Source organism: Lissotriton helveticus, chromosome 4_1, assembly GCF_964261635.1.
Source record: "Lissotriton helveticus chromosome 4_1, aLisHel1.1, whole genome shotgun sequence".
NCBI classification, from domain to species: Eukaryota; Metazoa; Chordata; class Amphibia; order Caudata; family Salamandridae; genus Lissotriton; species Lissotriton helveticus.
In genome coordinates, this window is record NC_136063.1 from 233,051,573 (window position 1) to 233,072,231 (window position 20,659).

The following is a 20,659-nucleotide window of genomic DNA, read 5'->3' on the forward strand; positions in this document are numbered from 1 at the left end:
TTTTTCACCCCCCTGACGCCCTCGTCTATGCCGCGCTCTCCTAGCTTTCTGGAAATATTGGTGAGTCGCCCCAGGATCACCCACATAACTTAAGAACCCCTTGAACTAGCTCCTGGCGATATCACTACTCCCTCGCAGCACTAAGCTAACAAGGTGAGCCAGGACTAATTACCTTTGGAGACATACTGGACTGCCTATCGCACTCTTTTAATACTTGAAAATGTCTGTTGCATGATTCACCTCCATTTTGTTTTTTGTTATTGAGGCTGGCGCCCATTTTGTACCTCCTCTTCAACTAACAAAAAAAATTACGTGTGCTTTGTGTATATATATATATATATATAAATATATCTATACGCGTGTGTATGTATATGAGTATATGTGAATGTATATGTATGTAAATCACTCCCAGTGTGCATCTCCGTTCTAGTGACCGTCATTGCATCTCCTCTGACCCCTCAATTCACCTTATTTTTAGCTTTAACTATGCTACTATGATTGCCACCTATTCTACTGCCTTTAGACTTAGACCTTTAATTAAAATACGCTATTGCGTTTAGACTTAGACCTTTAACTATAATACTCTATTTTTGTTTATTTAATGACTTTTCCTAACTGCTTTCAATTTCTGACCTGCTTGCACTTCAAATAACCAGTACTGTTCATATCGATGCCTGAATGCTTCCTCTTTAAATATTTTTTTAGCTCTACTGCTCATACTACTAGGCCTTAACCTTTAACTAAAACACGGTACGACTGATATTTATATTCCCTCCTATATGCTATTTAATTTAACTTGGTCTTCATGTACTTTGTTTAATTACGGTACTGTTTTTTGTTCTGTTCCATGAATACTTTTTACTCAAATGTTCAAATCTGACCTGCTTTGCTTGATAATCCTGTACTATTATTGTTTACCTTTACCATTTATTTTGATCTCCCTCTAGCATCTCCCTCTCTGTACCCTCCCCTTCCACTATTTCCCCACCCATTGATCCCCCACCCTCCCTTCTAACTCCTTCTCATACACTCATTTCCGATCTGCTCGGAACCTACCCTCACGAGACCTTCCCCTTGCTCGCAGTTTCCTCTTCCTCTCCCACAAGCTCTCCTTCTCCTCACTTCTCCACACTGTTTCTTATCTCATCAGACTGTATCTTAAACTGGATGTATTGATTCTCCCACCTACAAGCTATTGTCCCTTCCCTATCACTCACTAACACTCAAATCCACCTCTACCATTTAATACGATCCACCGCCATATGCACTTTAACACACTTGTTATGGTTCTTTGACTTTGTATACATCATCAAATGTCTGTATTGATACTATGTTTATTACCTACGCTGTTATACTGCACTTCCTGCATACTTGAACTCTTATTCTCCGTACCCCCATCCCTCCTGCTTTCCTCCTCTTTTCCCTTGCTACAAATCCCTCCCCCCTACCTGATTACACATTGACCACCCTGGGCGTAAACCTCTACCTCTTGGCCCTGTGCGGCGCGGCTACTGTGACCACCATAATTTGCCTCATATCCCTCCCCCCTACCTGATTAACACATTATACCACCCAGGGCGTAATCCTCTACCTCTTTGTCCCGTGCGGTGCGGCTCCTGGGACCCCCAAAACTACCCTCCCTCCTCTTAACCTCCCCCTTCTTTTTGCCTACCTGCCTATCCATTCCCCTACTAAACCCCTTCATCATGTCTCACCTTAATGCTCCTTGCGCTCCTCCTGCCCCTACAGACAAATTTCCCGTCCTCACCAAACATGGACCCAACTCCTGGACCATCCCATACCCTCCCCACCTCACCAAAAATGCCAAAAAGAATCTTAAACACAAACTCCTAATCCGTCATCCCGAAACCCTAATCGAAGACAACTACCACAGCCCCACGTCCCCTATTAAAACTAACTATATCTTCTACACCAAACGCCCCTCCAAATGGTAGAGCACCTTCTTACGGCACCTCCCAATCTCTAGCGCAATTAAAATCCCCCATGGCTACAAACTCACCACCTCCCCCACCTCTCCCCGCCCTGGTGAATTATCCATTTCCATCTACAAAACTGGAAACATCCTGATCCAAGCATCCGAACAGCACCTCAAATACTTTGAACTTCTCTTCAGCACTCTCTCTGTCCAGGTATCACTACCCACACCTCCCCCATCACCCTCCCAATCCCCCAACACCTCCCAGCTACCCACCACCACCACAATGCCGAACCCCCTCCCTAACAACATCCCCCCTCTTGAAACCTCCCATGTCGTAATTCCCTCCCCCCTCCCCACACCCTTGCATGCCACCTACCAGCCCTCCACCGGCTCTCTTAGACAGACTCCTCACCCCCTGGACATAACCGCCCCATCTCAAAACCTAATCTCTAATGACTTCCCCCCTCGTGAACCCTACCCTGTCTCGATCTGCTACCCTAGCCCCACACCTGATGAGTAGCGCGCTTTACAAATACTCTTGATTGATTGATTGACCTGCTCCCACTCATGACCCCTTCCTGCTCTCCCCCTCCTCTGTGGGACAAACCCTACTCCCCCTGGACTTTCCCATCAGTAAGGCCACTTCAATCCCCTATTCCCCTATCCTACCCCCCTCCTTGAAGCTAGCCCCCCTCCTATCCCCTACGACACTCCTCCAAATTCCCCTGATCCCTAATGACAGCCCACCTCCAACTCCCTTCCTCCTCCCTAGCTCCCCTCCTACCCCTCCAAACTGCCCCATAACGTCCATAGCCCCTCTTTCCCCTGCCCCTTCCTCCCCAAACTCTTCCCCTATCAGTACGCCACTACCACATCCCCCTTCAACCCCCACACTCCCCCCGCTCATCTCCCCCTTTCCTCCCCTCTCCACACCAGTCCACCTGCCATCTTGCCCATCCCATCCTCCAAATTCTGGTCCACACCCCTCCCTCTTCCCCTGGCCTTCCCTACTCCTCATACTAACACTGCACCCCTGTCGTCAAACCCTCCTGGTGTACCACTATACTCTAGCGGTAATCTTTCCCACCCTAACCAATCTGTCCCCTACTCCCCCTCCATTCCAATCACGCCCAACTCCCTCCTATCCATCCCCAACCAAGCACTTCGTAACATTGACTTCAATCTCTCTACATTAGTGGATGAAATTACCCTACTCAGGAAAGACTTTTATCGGCTCAAATCTGACAAATTCACAGCAAGCCCCTCCTGTCCACCTGCTCCCTGTACCAACCCTCGAAAATGTCCATACCTCAAACATTGGTCAACAATGCCTCTCCTACCCTGCCCCCACAGACCCCCTCGAACCTTGAATACCTACTCCGCCCATGATCTTTCCGTACTCTGCAACACTTACACTAATAAACCCGCGCCTAAAGATTTGCCTCCCCCTCACTCCATGATCACTGTTATCCTGGGGATGAACAGTGGAGAAGTGTTGCTCAATGGTTAGAGCAGGCAGACCTTGATGCAGAGCTCTGGCCAGGGACCAGGGTTCGATTCCCACCTCGGTGGGTCTCCGGCTCATTAATTCCCCTGACTGGATATTCTCGCCTCAGTGCCTGTTCTGATCATGGGTCCCACGCTGCAACTCTGGGCAATAGCTTGCTTAGTCTCCACAACGGCCCCAAAAGCGCTGGGATGCCTGGCTGCACCTGGGGGGTGCCCAGGAGTGGACATTTCCCAGGAAAGCCAGGAAGGGTTCCTAAGCGGTATACGGACAGCGCCGGGACACCTCCGGTGGAGGTAGCTGTGCACTTTACAAATTCCGACATTTACATTTACCTCCATTCAACTACTCCCTGTCACTAGCAACAACCCTAAACCCCTCAACTGCATGCTTGTGAATTGCCGCTCGGCCGTCCGACATGCAACCGAAATCTCTGAAACCATTCTAAATGAAGATACCGACATCGCATTCCCACCGAAACCTGGCTCAAAGACCACTCCATGCCCATCCTTGACCTTCTCGCCCCCCCTGGCTACTCTATTCTCAGAAAAGACAGACCTGTAAAAATAGGTGGAGGACTAGCAATAATCTTTTAAAAAGAACTTCAACTTTCCCCAATCACCAATGACGACTATTCAACCTTTGAATACTTAGGAGCCAAACTTAAAATGAAAAGCTCCCCCCCATTACGACTTCATAATATCTATCACCCTCCTGGTGAGCCCCTTCCTTTTGCCGAAGAACTCTCGGACCTTCTAACAAAATGTCTACTCTCCAACTCCAAAGATATCTTCCTAGGAGATCTTAACTTGCACTGGAATGAAACGGATGACCCCTCAATCAACCTAATCAACAACCTTCTTGAGATTAGTGACCTCAAGCAACTCTGCCACTCCCCTACCCACGCCAAAGGAGCCATTCTTGATGCCATTGATAGAGATCGCAGGTCACCCGGCCAACAATTTTCACCATACACGTACCAGGCCCATATTTTTCCAATTTATCATATACATTAATCGGGTGACCTAACAACTCTACTACCAGCAACCCTAGTTCCTTCTTACTTATTTCTATTGTACCCGACTTACCAATCCACTGTTACGGGTACCTATGATCCACAATGGATCAGGGAGCTAGCTGTAAAAGAAAGGCAGGCAAAATACAAAACCCAACTTGTTTCTAATTTGCATTAAATGATCACAGACAACTGGGAAGTTTTAAAAGTGTATCTAAGAATCAGATTCGGAAATCATCAAGTTTACAGTTAAGAGGCAATCAATAATCAAGATAACGAAAAGAACATAACCATAGAGAAACAGTGTCAGGGCAACCATTTATGAGTCTACAAGAAAGTTATAACAATGCGATCTACTAAGTGGATTTTAGAAATTTGGATCATGAACTAGACCTTACTATTTGAGAAAAAAATACTGCAAGGTAAGGATTGGAAATCCTATACATCTATGGGAGGGGGAAACAGGGAACACGCTATAGTTCTAGCATCTTTACGTAAAATAAGATTTCAGGAGAAATTTATATACCACAGTTATGTTTCATAAACAGTATGGAGAAAATGTGTTCTAAAAGGTAGGGAAACATAGGAACATGCTAAGGAAAATATACTGTATGACTTTTATAATAGGTTGCGGAAAGCATGGAAAATTAACATATGCAAAGAAATGTCTTTATTAAAGCAAAGACAGGAAAAATAGAAGGTGCAGTATAGAGTTTTCGCACTATATTTACCTAGAAAGGTGTGCAGACCAACCCTGTCCACGGATCAGTCAAGGACAGGAAATACCCCAAGGAAGGACAGTCATCTATGGGACAGCAGGTGCAGATTGGACACCCCAGGATAGGACAGGAAAACCAGATTAGGATCAAGACAGGACCACCAAGGCACGACCAGCACCCGCAGTTTGGAAGCAACACCTGCGCTCCACCCTCTCTGCAGCTATCAGTCAGAACCCCGATTGGGTTAGCGAACTCCCCAGCAAAGTGCTCCGCCAGCACTTAAGGTTTAGTAAAACCTTTAAAGTCTATGGGCAAATTCGGACAGAGTGCTCCGCAGCGCTCTGTATTCAGTCACCTATTGAGTGTGTTGGGTCAGTGACAGGTCAGCTATTCAGACAAGTCGGACAAATTCTCTAGCTAAACCTAGGCTAGTTATACTGTTTTCGGGTCAGTGTACCACCCCCCAAATGTTGCAAGTGTCAGAATCCCCAATTTCGATTGGTCCCCAAGTAGGAAAGGTCAACACACCAATCAGAACAAACTTCTACAAGCTCGTATTTGCATGTCATGGAACCGCCTAGCAGATTTGGGGTTCCCATGACCTATTCTGCAGAATAAAATGGGGAAATATACAATTGTATCGAGTTAAGGACAGTTTAGCTCCATCCTTCTGGGTCAGAGGTTGTTTTCTCAGGAGCATCTTGACTGTGACTGCCAGCTGGCTGAGTTCCACTGCTCAAGGTTACTTTCTCCCTGGCTGCGCGACATGCGCAGTAGGGACCTTCAAGATGGTTCACGTCTCACTCCGACCCCCCATTTATCGTAGTGCATGAAAAGTAAGCAAAAACAAATTAAAACATAGAAATAAATGGTTTTACTACATATCATGAGTAGCTGCATTATATTTCTTACTATAAAAATATACTATGCTATTATGAATTAGTGCAACAGACAATAACACGAGAGCATCTGCGCAAGCTTCACCATGTGAGTTTTCAGACAGCCATTTTAGAGGCGAATACGCATGCGCACATTTTCCCACCAGAACTGCAACTACGTCACGTCACGTGAGTGTGACTAACGCATGCGCAGTAAAAAATTCCCAAGCGGCGGCCATATTAAGACAAGGGTTATTCATATTAGTAAAACACATAGGCAAGCATCACTAAGATACATGCATATCCAAAATAAAGGAAATTAGTAAAACATACAGTTGTATTACAGGATTATAAGTTATTCGAGGTTCATGATTTAAGCAAGTCGCGTAATATGCGAAAACTTGCTTCATCAATCCCCTCTTTGATGATATTTACTATCATCACAAACTAATGGAACCAGATGCCAACTTTTCTCGCACTTTTTGCATTTCTATTTCTTCCAACATCTTATTCAATTTCTCTTTCACATCTTTGTCAGGGTGAGAATTTTTCACCCTTTTGTAAATCTGATTATTCAAGTCTTCTAATTCAAGTTCATCCACACTCTGTTTCACACCTCTCTTATTCACAGCGTATTTCTTTGTGTGTTTGCGGCATTTGCAACAGACAAATATGAGAAAGATGATGAAACCTATCACTCCAATTGGCATCAGTACCTTAAATAATAAACCCTTACCTAAATTAGCAAACCAATGACCTATAGCGGAGAGACCATCAGTAAGTCTCTTCCAGGCACTATCAACCTCTAGTGGTTTGAGTTCCTTTTCCAAATTTGTAATGTTCTTCACGTACCTTTTGATTTGTACACTTTTGTCCGGTATGTAAGTGCAACAATGTTTCGCTTTCAACATCCGGCAGACTCCACCCTCTTTTGCAAATAAGGTATCAAGAGCAAGTCTGTTCTGCAAAACCATTGATCTGATCGCAACCATTTCGGTATTGACCAGCAGGAATCCATGAGCTGTGTCAGTAGACAACACATCCACTATTGTGGATAATTTGCAAATTCTGTGTGTGTTCAGAACCACTCCCACTCCAGGTATCAGTGCACTAAAAATACTACCCATTATTTCACCTACGCTTTCTCTTTTACTACGCACTAAGCCATTAGTGTTTTCATTGCTTCCAGCAATTTCCTTCACATGGTATATTTTCGGGAAGACAATGCCAAAGTAGCAGCTTCCATACCAGTGATCCGGCAATTTGAAATAAGCCTTGTTTCCACATATATAATAAATTCCGGGAAACACAGGTTTTGACCCATTTTTGAAACCCCAACCTCCAATTACCTTGTAATTATGCTCACATTGACTGGAACCAATGAAAATGTTATTATAATAACTAGTCTTCTCGCGGTGAAGACAGAGTTTCCCTTTCCTTTTGAAATCCAGCAACAAAGCAGGACCACTCCCACCATTTAATGTGCTTTCCATGTTTTCAGCCCATTTAGGAGTTTTCTGTCTTTCATCATTTGCCTTTCTTTGGAAACTCTCTCTTCTTTTCTCTGCCATGTTTAAAAACATTTTTTCTTGTTCATGTAATGAACAGGTCAAGTTATCTCTGTGTGCTTCATTTAAGTCTATGGTACCTATAGTCAGAAAGTATTCTCCCATATAACGTGTAACGTCACTTTTAGAATGTACAGGATTCAGATTTCCACGTATGGGAAGTTCAGAAAATATCACGTCTGAGTTAGAGTAATAGTACTGTAACGGTTCTCTTTTGTAAAATAAACTAGCTAAAATGCTACAGGAAATTCCATAGGTTAAAGGTAGGTGATGATAAGTCACGCCTTCAGCTACAGAAGTAGGTAGCTTCATGCAGACATAGCAGTCTTCTATTTCCATAGTTTCTACATAGTGCACTAAAAGATTAGCGAAAACATTTAACTGTGTCTGGTTTTTAACTCCATGATAATGTAGTCCTTCCTCATCTGATGCTTCTAAGTCCCGTTTTGTTTGTCTGAGTGCTTTTTCACGTCTTTCTACAGTTCGTGTTGTCAGTTCTTCAGTGTCAGTGGTCACAGTCTGAGTAGGGTCAATTTTAGTATTTTAGCTCACCATATAAGGAATGAAAACTGTTAATCCTATCCAAATTATCAATATTATAGCTATGCTACATATACATACTCTGCAGCATGTTTTGCAACAACTGCGTCTAGGCCTTCCATTCACATTTGAATCAGACATTTTCGTTCAGAAGAAGATTTCTCAACCCCTCTTTGTAACTTTGCACAGGTAGCTTACCCTGCACAACTTCAGGTTGGTTCGTCTTCCTCGGCAGAATAATCAACTGTCTGTTCCTCGTCACTTTCGTCAGTAATATCAAGATCTTCAAATTCTTCCAACACTAAATATGTCCATTCAGGATCTTGGTATTTTTCGTTCAGTCTTTTTATTCGATCACTCCTTCTTCGTGAACTTTCTCCAACTTGCTCTGCAATACGAGGACTTTTCCTTCTTTCTGCAAGTTTTTCCTCTACTGTTTTTATTCTCAGTCTCAGTCTCTTAATATATCTTGGTTCAATATGTTTCTTTTTCTTGAGTCTTTTAGTTGGCACTGTGATTTGGCTCTCTTCTAATGCTCTTTTATTTTCGTTTGTTTGTGGCACTTCTGATTCTTCCCTTCCTGTCTGACTAGTTCCAGGTCTTGTCTCTATTTCTTCTGCCTGGTCACTAAGCTGGCCTTGTTCAGGTGTATCCTGATTTTGACTTTCACGCGTCTCTGTCTCTGTGTCCTGAACACGTTCTTCTAGTTCTATCTGATCCTGTTCAAGCACTTCGATCCCTTTATTTTCTTCTGCTTGAACCTTTTCACTAATTCTTGTCTGTCCCTTTTCAATTTCAGGAGTTTGTGGAGGTGTGTCGATCACTTGTTCTGTCCCTGTCTGACCTTCTTCTTCCTCAGACTTGACGTGAATCTCAATAATCTGAGGATCTTCGCCTGTGCCTATCTCTTCCTCTCTATCCCACTCTCTATCTCCATAGGTTTGACTTCTTGTTCTGATTGGGTCATTAGTCAGGTCGATTATGGGTATCCAATCATCTTGACTGGTGCTCGGTTGTTCGTCATCAGCTACTTCAGGACCAACTTCTGCAGACCCCTCAGCTGGACAACCTTCAGCGTCAGCTTTCTCGTCTGGAATCACCTTCTTTGTATGGCTGGCATGGATCCACTTTGGAACGCCGGCACACTTCACCGCTGTCGTGGTCACCAGTATTATTTGGCGTTGTTTTCCCCACCTCGGTGCAAGGCAACTCGAACGAGTATGTTTCTTGAGTCTAACCCAGTCGCCAGGAACCAATTTGTGGACTGGAGTTGTTGGATTGGCGACGGCGTCTTCCCCAATCTGGCGAGAGATAGAACGCACTTGGTCACCCAGTTGCTTGCAGTACTCAAGTACCAAATCATCAGAAATGTTTAGCAGTTTATGTCCTGGTAACCATGCTTGTCTCATCACTCTTCCCATCAGGATCTCATGAGGGCTCAGGCCTGTTTTCCGATCTGGAATACTTCTAAGTCCCATCAGAACAAGAGGTAAAGCATTTATCCAGTTCATGCCCGTAGAGTCACACATTTTTCCTAACCTTGATTTTATAGTGCCATTTATTTGCTCCACTACTCCAGAAGCCTCTGGACGGTATGCACAGTGTAGCACCTGTGTGATCTTGAATGCTTTACAGAGTTGCTCAATTATCTCATTCTGAAAATGTCCACCTCTATCTGATTCAATAGTGACTGGAACCCCGAACCTAGGTATTAATTCTCGTAGTAACAATTTAGCTACAGTTATGGCGTCACTCTTTTTAGCAGGGTAGGCCTCCACCCATTTTGAAAACAGGCAGACAATGACAAGGACATATCTCTTTCCCTCACAGCGAGGCATGGTGATGAAATCAATCTGTATTCTTACAAAGGGACCTCCTGATTTTCCAATTTTTCCCAATTCGACTACAGTCCTTTTTCCAGCGTTAAACTCCTGACATGTTAAGCACCTCTGGCAGGGTGACTCTGCTACCTTCCTGAACTTCGGATTGTACCATGTTTGTTGGAAAACCAGAACCATGGCATCCCTACCAGTGTGTGAATTTCCATGTATCAGTCTGGCCATAGAAGCAAGCAGATGTCTAGGCAACACAGGCATATCATTTGGGCCCACAGTGACACCATCCTCACTTCTCGGTCAACAACCAAGTTTCTTCAATTTTTCTTTCTCTTTTTCTGGCACCGCATGCTGCCAATCTCTCAACTCTTCCCAGGTAGGCACCTCTTCAAACACCATAAGTTGGCAGCTGTTTCCAGGTCCCCCCAGTTTAACATTTACAGACATGCGATTTCTGGCACAATGTTTGGCCACTTCATCAGCAAAGTTATTTCCCAAAGTTACATGGTCAATGCCAGATTTATGAGCAGCGCATTTGACCACTGCCAATTCTTTTGGTAATTGGATTGCTTCCAGTAAATCTTGTACAACTTTCCCATTTCTAATGGGAGTACCTGAAGAAGTCAGAAACTCCCTCTGTAGACACAATTGGCTGAAGTCATGCACAACTCCGTAACAGTACTGACTGTCAGTATATACTGTTATTCTTTTGTTTTTCCCAATTTTACAGGCTCTTATCAATGCAATCAATTCGGCTACTTGTGCAGACTTTACTCCATATAAACAGGAAGCTTCTTTAATGGCGTCTATAGTGACTACAGCATAAGCAGCGCTTAGGCCTACAAGTTAGTGTCTCATACATGAGCCATCCACGAACAGCTCCTCATCTTCGACAGGCAAAGGTACTTCTTTAATGTCTGGGCGTGGTTTAGTACTGAATTCTGTCAGATCTATGCAGTCATGTTCATCCTCTCCCTCGGCTTCCATAATCATTGAGTCAGGGAGCAGGGTAGCTGGGTTCAGGATATTACACCGAGTAATAACCACATTTGCAGCACCCACGAGAATCCTCTCATATTTAGTCAGCCGACTAGGGGTGAGATACTGGGTCTTAGTTCGGGTCAGTAAAATTACAACTGCATGTGGAACATACACAGGTACAGGATGTCCCATGACAATAGATTCACTCTGTTCTAGACTCGTGCAAGTTGCAGCTACTGCTTTCAGACATCTGGGTAATCCAGCTTCACTGGATCCAAAGTGGCAGAAAAATAGGCCACTGGACGTCTAGTCAGACCATGCTCCTGTGTTAAGACTGACAGTGCACAATTATCTTGTGTGTCACAAAATAGTGCAAATTCTTTAGAATAGTCAGGCATCCCTAAAGCAGGTGCTGTACACAGACATTCTCGTAATTTAGTGAATGCTGTCATGGCCTCATCATCCCATTCCACTGGGTCCTTTGCTCCTTTCTTTGTCATTTTTATCAATGGTTTTGCCAGGACTGCAAATCCCACAATCCATTGCCTGCAGTAACCTACCACTCCAAGGAACATTCTGATTTCTTTCTGAGTACGTGGTAACTGCATGTTCCGAATTATTCTGACTCTCTCAGAAGTGACTTTTCTGATGCCTTTTTCTATCTGGTGCCCCAGATATTTCACTGATTTTGTACAGAACTGCAATTTGTCAGGGGACACTTTATGTCCTTTTTCACCTAGGTGATTCAGTAAAGCAATGGTGTCAACAACACAATCTCTATGACTTTTAGATGCTACCAAAAGGTCATCTATATATTGCACCAAGACAGAATTTCCAGGTAACACTAAAGATTCAAGGCCCTTTTTCAAAATCTAATTAAAAATAGAGGGACTTTCGGTGTACCCTTGGGGGACCCTATTCCAAACGTACACATGACTGTCGAAAGCAAATTAGAAAAGAAATTTGCTATCTGGATGCAATGGGATCGAAAAGAATGCATGACATAGGTCTATCACGGTAAACCACTCAGCATCCCAGGGAATCTGATATAGGATCACTGCTGGGTTTGGAACAATAGGACAACAAGGAACCACTATCTTGTTTACCTTTCTCAGGTCCTGCACTACCCTGTACTTGCCACTAGGTTTCTTGATTCCAATTATGGGTGAGTTACATGGGCTACTCAGCACTTCTTGTATGTTGTTTGCTTCTAGCAGTCTTTTTATTTCAATGGCAACTCCTGCTCTCACTTCTGCACTCATTTTGTATGGCTTGGTATGAGGATAAACTGCATTTTCTTTCATGGCTATTTGTATTGGGTCTACATTTGCCATTAATCCTACATCCTTTCCTGTAAAGTCCCATACTTCTGGTTTCACTGTCTTTTGGAGTTCTTCAGGTAAGTCCTGTATAGTCATTTGTTTAATTTCTGAGTCTGGTCTAATTAACATTAATTTGTATATGCCATCCTCGTCTGGGGTTTGAATTTCAACGCCTTTTGGTGTGCAAAAGATGGTGCAGTTCATTTTGCACAACAAATCACGTCCCAGTAAGTTTACTGGACTGGTATCACAAACTACAAATCTATGCATTTCTTTGAAATTCCCTATTGTGATCTCCATGGGCTCGGTAACTGGGGTACTAATCAATTGATTAGATACACCCACTACTTGGATTGCTTCTCCCGAGAGGGGTAGGTTCGTAACGTCCGCTGTTCTCACAGTAGTGTGGAAAAGTAAATTTTGCCATGTTGTATGTGCCTACGTGTTCCCCATCTTATGCTATATGTGCATGATCGATATGCATGTATTCCCCAATGATCGATTAAAGACGCAATTACAGTTGTGTCCATCTCTAGTATGTCAGTTTCCAGTCTTCGTGAAAACAACGAATATTAGGCCTATGTAAAGCTACGTTGCCACGTTTTTCAGTGTGCACGTTAATTCATTGAATTGTCCCCGTTTCTAGGCCTCAAAAGGGCCCGGACCCAGATTCAGCTCCTGTCTCCTGAACCCTCTCCGAGGAGCGATACAGCCCCCACCTGTATCCCTGACCCTTAGCTTACTTTCATGCCTCGCAGTGCCCGGCTCGGCCTGGCTCTGCCTCCCAGTCTGCCAAGAGTATGTTATGTTTCTAGTTATCAGTCCAGCCCTCCTTCTCTGCATTCCTAAGCTACTGAATCGCATCAATAGTTTCCGTCATGGTCTAGCCTTTATGTCTCCATGTAAGAGAAATACTGTATTAATATTCATAGAATATTCCTCACACACACACTACATGTAGAATTATGCATGCACCAGTCTTAGTGTCTGTTAGCCTTTACCCCGATAACTTTTGGATTCTATCAACATGTTCTCTAAACACTAGATACTAGATAGGCTTTAGGTACATGTCGCTCTGACACTCCAGACTTTCGTCTCCTCTTCTAGCGCAGAAGTCATAGCCCCCCAGTTCTCCCTAGTAACACGTCATTGCCAGTTTGCGTGCACCACTAGGTTAGAGGTCCCAGCTGCTCAGGTAGCCCCCTCCATGTTTCCGCCCCGTTTATGACATATTCTGTTACGTTTGCATCACATGTCTATGTATCCGCCCTGTATACGCCTCTTGTTACACCCACTTTATGCCTTATCTTTCGCGACTGCTACAAACTCCGCCTACTGCTACGCCTACTGTATTGACTGTAATGTATTTTGTTTAACTATATATATCGTGCACTGTTATTAAAGTTTGCTAGCCATTCCCAGATCCTGCCCCGGCAGCTGCCGGGCCCTGCCATCCTATTCCCGTACAGGCTGTCCTGTTCCTGTCCTTTTATGCTTAATTAAAGCCTGTATACTCTAGCTACCTCGTATCTTGACTCTTATTTATTGAGCTAACTGTTTATTAATTATAGTCAAAAATAGAACCGGTAATTAATTATTTATTTACCACATAATGGCGCCCAAATAGGGACTTGCCCTTTCCCCACGCGCCGGAGAAGCCACGCAGGCCCCCTGATCCTCTGCAGCCGTGACGGAACCATACCGTGCACATGCAGATATTTCTGCTTCAAGTATCCCTCAGGCCCACGGAGGAGACGGAGGTTGCGGTCCAGCGTCCAGACGAGGCGGTGGAGGAACGCGGCGAGTCCCGACCAGAGCCCAAGCCGAGAGTCCAAGGTCCGAGGTATCCGTAGGCCCACCTGTAACTGAAGTCCGAAGTTCGTCCGTCCGTCGTCGTAGCAGTCCAGTCCAGTCTGAGGCCTTCCGTTCTTGCTGCCCGGTGAGTACCGTTGCTGGGGTAGTATCTAGACAGGGTCAATTAATTTGTCTCTGGTCCGTGGGTTTGGGTACACAGATCCAACACGAAGTGTCCACTTAGGTGGATGCGGGTCCTGACGTGTCTCTTTATGGGACCGGTAAGTTTCGTACTGTTTCAGCAGTACATCTAGTAATTCTAGTCAGTTCTGTTCTCGAGAAATTCATGTGTTCTGTTCTCAGTATTTCAGGTAGTATTCTGTCCGAACCGTTATTTTTAAATGTTATTTCATGTGTTTTCAATGTCGTGGTATGAGTGATTTGTTTCAGTTATTATTATTGTGTTTTATCGTGTATTGTATTTGTGTCCAGACTCCAGCCTTAGTTATGCCTCTGTTCTCGAAGTTACGTCAGTTAAAAACTAGAAAAGGTCTGCTCGAGGAAGCAGTTCCTGTCCCGCCTAGGGACAGTCCAGGTCATTTTATGTATCATAAACATGGCATAAGTGCCATATTATATCTAGACTTATGGGTCGAGTATACTAAAGATCTAGAAGAGAAATATAGATGGCCTGTATCAGGTACATGGGATGCCGAGTGCATCATGCGAATAGAAGAAGCATTATGGAAAAGGAAATCAAGACAGTCCCAGAAAGATGCCATCGAGTTATGGCGCAAAGAATCTCATAAAAGAACAGAGAAAGAAATCAGAAAGTCAGAATTAAGTAGAGAATCCTCAGAAAGAGCCCAAGAAAGGGAATTGATCGAAGTAGGTGAACGAGTTAAAGCCGAACAGTCAGACAGACAGAGAAATGCCCTCATTAAGGGTATGTATCCTCTTCTTACCGAGGGCTTGCCAAAAGCAACCCCGGAAGCACCATGTAATTTTCCGCCGCCATTAGTTCCGATTAAGCTACGTCACAAACCGACCACAGCTGATATTTTTCTCTCGTCCTATTTGGACGACACAGTCCCAGAATATGCAAATCCTGTTCCGCCAGCTCCTGTAAATAATGTAATTCCTGTTCTTCCAGCCACCGGGGCACCTGTTACAGCACCTGTTACGGTACCCCCGGTCCAGGCCATAGTACAAGTTCCCGCTACATCAGTCACTCTGCCAGCACGAAGAGTATCAGTCGAGGATTCCAGTTTAGGGGCCGCGGGAGGAGGTCCTCCTGGTACCCCGCCGCCACACAAACGTGTAACATTAGTCGAGTTACATGAACGTGCGTTACAGCGTACGCCCAAACATCAGTCCGTTGCAGATATCAGACGAGCTCTTACCGAATGCCGTTATGATCCGGTCCCAGGCGATGATAATATGGTTATATATTCATTGCGTGTAAGACGGGTGACCGAGTATTTGGACACCCTACCGAATATGAAAGAAGATCTAGACAGAATATATCGTTTCATCCGTACAGGAGAAGATTCAGAAAGTATTGGTGAAATCATGTCTCTAAGGAAAGCTGAGACCCAGCTCATGCTATTAAAATTTCTAATTAATTGTTTAATAAGGGAACAAGATTGTCCGACTAAAGATCCGACCGAAATGAAAGTCCTGACAAGGTGGAGTGATAATATAGCCGAGGGTAGACACAAGACACTCAGTAGTATAGAGAGTATGTACAAGAAAATTCGTAAGGAAATAATAAGGTTACACGACAATCGTAAAGCAGCACAAGTAAGCGAGAAAGAAGACAACACTGATACTGAAGAGGTAGAAGACGAGAATACCGCCAGAATAGCGTATGTAGGTAAATCTAGATTTCCAGACCGACATTTACGCCTAGAACACAAGAAGGTTTTTCACCGTCCAGCACCAGAACAAGGTTCTCTGGAACAAGTATTTCAAGCTACCGATCACATTCTGAGATCACGAATCGGTTATAGTGAACTTAGCACCATGCATGAACAAGAACTAGCCCGATCAGCAGTCCGATGGGTTACTGATTCTACCACTTTTCCAGATGAAATAGTGGCACAAATGTTTCTGAAACTGCCCCCAGCCGAGCAGCGACTGGTGGGTATGTATATGATCCAGCACCTCATTACATTATATGAGGGACAACATTCTGATCCAGGTCCGTTACATGATGTCCTGAATGAGTTGCTCCAGTATAGATGGAGAGGTTTAGGTACCGATTTAATTAGTGTCATTCTAGAACAGCGCCACAAATATAGAACGTTTCTGAACCCGCATTTTGTTCACGTCTCACCTCCAGAAAGTAAACCATTTTACATAGATAGACAGCATCCGTTACGAGAAGTACACCCAGTTAGGACAGCGGGTGGTGAAATGCAACGAGTATTTGTTTACACCCCTATCACAAAGATGGAACTCTTAGAGATGAAGAAGTTAATTCCCTGTCACGACAAAGATCCAGCAGGGTTCCATCGATAATTAAAAGACATGCTCCGTATGGGAGAATACACGTATCCTGATATTATTAAAATGTTAAAGGTTCTGTTGCCCGCAGGGGTATATGAGAAACTCAAGGAAAAAGAATGGGAGGTGGGAGAGAAAAAGATTGATTGGACAGCTCTAGAAGCTGAAGATAAAATACGAGTACCAGGTACCGGTCTTGGGGAGAAATGTAAAGAATTGCCCGAGTTACTGATTCAGGTTTTGCCAAGATTACTAGCCACGAAAAAGGAAGATTGGGATGCAATCTCAGCATGCAAACAGAAACAGGATGAAGATACTAGTGATTTTTATTCTAGATTCGTAAAATGTTTCATTATCAACAGTGGTTTGAAGACAGGTAGCGAGTCATACCCTCATCTTTTTGTTACTAAACTAGTCGAGAATTCAAGTCCACAAGTTAAAAATCGAGTTTTGAAAGTCGAAAGTACTTGGCAAGCTAGTACCCCGTCACAGATGCTCCAGATGCTCCAGTATCACCAGAACAGAATCAGGGAAGAGCAAGAACACGAAAGGAGACGTATGAAAGACACGAAAATGAAGGTACTAGTTGCACAATCTGTTCCACAAGACAGTCAGAAGAGGGGTCCGAATCAAGCCAGTCATCCTGCAGCTCCCGTTAAAGGGACATGCAATTATTGTAAACAGCCAGGTCATTTTATAAACGAGTGTGCAGTTCTGAAACACAACATAGCCACTGGTAAAACTAAAGAAAGACCACGTCCGCCTAGACAAGAACAAGTTTCGCAGACTTCTCAGTCACCACAGAATGCACAACAGACAGTTCCAGCACCGCAGCCTATCGCTGCAACACAGCATGTTACACAGCAGATGTACCAGTATGCCCAGACAGAGTATCCAGAGTATCAACCGTATTCATGAAACAGCCTAGAGAGGGAGGTAGGCTTGCCTCTCATCGAGATTCCTGTAGATCAAGAGGGTCCCTATGTACATAGTCAAGTATTAGGGAAAGACAGAAAGTTTCTGATTGATACAGGGGCAAGTAGGACTACTATCAGTCATGACGAGGTTCCAGGGGCTCCGCTCTCAGGCTCTAAAAATGTTTCCCTTGGATTTTCAGGAAAGCCTATTGTAAACGAGATTTCAAAGCCAGTTACTCTAGAAGTTGGTCCATTGTCCCGAACTACTGATTTGTTACTTACGAAGTCATGTCCAGAAAATTTGTTAGGTATTAAAACACTGAAAGAATTAGGTGCAGTTATTTGCTGTTCCCCAGAAGGAATCCGATTGTTCTTAAGGGATTTTAAAGGTCACTATGTATTACGTGATTTTGATCCAAGATTGTCCAATGTACCGCAGCATTTATGGGCGCAAGGTCCAACTGATGTAGGTTTTATGCAAATCACACCCCATCGTGTGACTCTCAAGCAAGGTATAGTCCTGCCACGGATCAGACAGTACAGATTGCCACCTGAGGCTGTAGCAGCCTTATCCAAAATTATTGACGAGCTCATTGCTCAAGGAGTGGTCGTAGAAACTGACTCCAATGTATGTAATTCTCCTATCATTCCAGTCATGAAACGTATTGATCCAAATGCACCTCCAGTATATCGATTGGTGATTGACCTTCGAGAACTTAATAAATGTATCATACCCCAGTATCCAGTAGTCCCAGATATTTCATCCTTATTGACAGCTATTGATCCTGAAGCTACATTTTTTACTGTAATAGACCTCAAGAATGCATTTTTCAGTGTTCCGATTCATCCAGACAGTCAGTACCTTTTCGGTTTTTGTTTAAATGGAAGGAGCTATAAATTCACACGAGCTTCTCAAGGTTTCACAGAAAGTCCTAGTATTTACAGTCAAGCACTTAAAAGACAACTAGACAATATTCACATGCCAGCTGACACTGCCCTGCTCCGGTATGTCGATGATCTACTGATCACAGCCCGTTCTGAACGTGACTGCGAACGTGCGTCACTTACAGTTCTGTATTTCCTAGCCGAGATGGGGCACAAGGTGTCCCCTTCGAAGCTTCAATTCTGTGTCCAGCAAGTGATCTACTTAGGCCACTTACTGTCCAAGTGGGGTAGGCAGTTGACACCAGGCCGTATCCAGTTAATAGCGAGTCTTCCACAGCCCAAGACACAGAAGGAGGTACGAGCTTTTATCGGCCTTACTTCTTACTGCAGACAATGGATTCCTCAGTACGCATTTCTAGCCAAGCCACTGATACAGTTAACGACACAGGAGGCAGCCGTATCGACTGTCCTCCCTTGGACATCTGAACATACACTTAGTTTTAATGAATTAAAGAAAGCCTTATGCCAAGCACCTGTTCTAGCTACACCGAACTACAGTAAGCCTTTTACACTTTTTGTCACAGAACGTAATGGTACTGCATTATCTGTTCTCACACAAGATCAAGCGGGACAGTACAAGCCCTGTGCTTATTTTTCGAGCACATTAGATCCAGTAGCCCAGGCTCTGCCTGCGTGCCTCAAGTCAGTTGCAGCCACAGCTCTAGCAATCAGACAAAGTGATTCCATAGTATTAGGACACTCCCTGACAGTACAAGTTCCACATTCCGTGGAAGTTCTTTTAAACCGAACACAGACTCAGCACTTGACCATTGCACGTTTAACAGGTTATGAACTGACACTGTTCCAGCCACACATAGAAATCAGACGCTGCAACGTTTTAAATCCTGCTACTCTGTTACCGTCAGTTACTTCAAATCCTGCCACACATGACTGCGTGGAAGTAGTTAACACTATGACAAAGCCAAGACAAGACCTGACAGACATTGCATTACCTAATCCCGACCTGACACTTTATGTGGATGGTTCATGTATGAGAACTAGTACAGGAGAACTAGTAGCCGCGTATGCAGTGACTACTGAAACCGAAGTTATTGAAACACACCGTATTGACACCCTGTCTGCTCAAGCAGCAGAGCTAGTTGCTCTGACCCAAGCCTGCATACGTGCCAAGAACCTGAAAGTGAACATATATACAGATTCACGTTACGCATTCGGAGTTGTACACGACTTCGGAGTACTCTGGCAGGAGAGGGGTTTCATGACTTCTCATGGAACCAAGATTCAGCATGGTCTCCTCATTCAAGCTCTGTTAGATGCAATACATTTACCGACAGCTATCGCTATCATGAAGTGCAAGGCACATACGAAAGTTACTGACATCATTTCCCAAGGTAATGATCTAGCAGATCGAACAGCCAAGCTTACAGCTCAGACACCAGACATTCCAGTTAACAAGACACAGACATCCACTCTAGATCCGACTACTTGTATGACAGTTAAGGACCCTACACAAGATGTCATAGACATACAGTTACATGCTTCTCCTGAAGAAATCAAGAAATGGTCCGAACAAGGAGGGGTCCAGACAGATCAGGGATGGGTGACGAAGGGAAAAGCCACATGGTTTCTCCCCGACTCTATGGTTCAAGTCATTATCAATACCGCACATAGTCCAGCACATCTAGGAGAAAAAGCCATGTTAGACAGTATACAGAACCTTTGGTTCAACAAACACTTACGAGCTGCAGCCAAGCAGAAAGTCCGTACTTGTATGATATGTTGTCAATTCAATCCAGGTAAAAGTGTCCCGGTGGAACAAGGTGGATTCCAACCTCCTGACCACCCTTTTGAAGTCCTCCAGATGGATTATATTCAGATGGAGCGATGTCGAGGTTTCAAGTATGTCCTCGTAGTTGTATGCGCTTTGTCCAGGTGGACAGAAGCATATCCAGTTCCAGATTACACAGCAGCGACCACTGCCAAGCAGTTGGTTCGTGAATTCTTCCCCCGTTATGGACTCCCTAGGGTCGTGTATTCTGATAACGGCCAGCCATTCTCATCTGAGCTCATGAAACATGTTTCCCTTTTGTTAGGGTACCAGTGGAAGTTCCATTGTGTACGCCATCCAGAAGCAGCCGGTCTCGTAGAGAGACATAATCAGACCCTGAAAATCCGTATTGCCAAGATATGTCAAGAGAAAGGTGTAGACTGGCTAGTTGCCCTGCCAGTT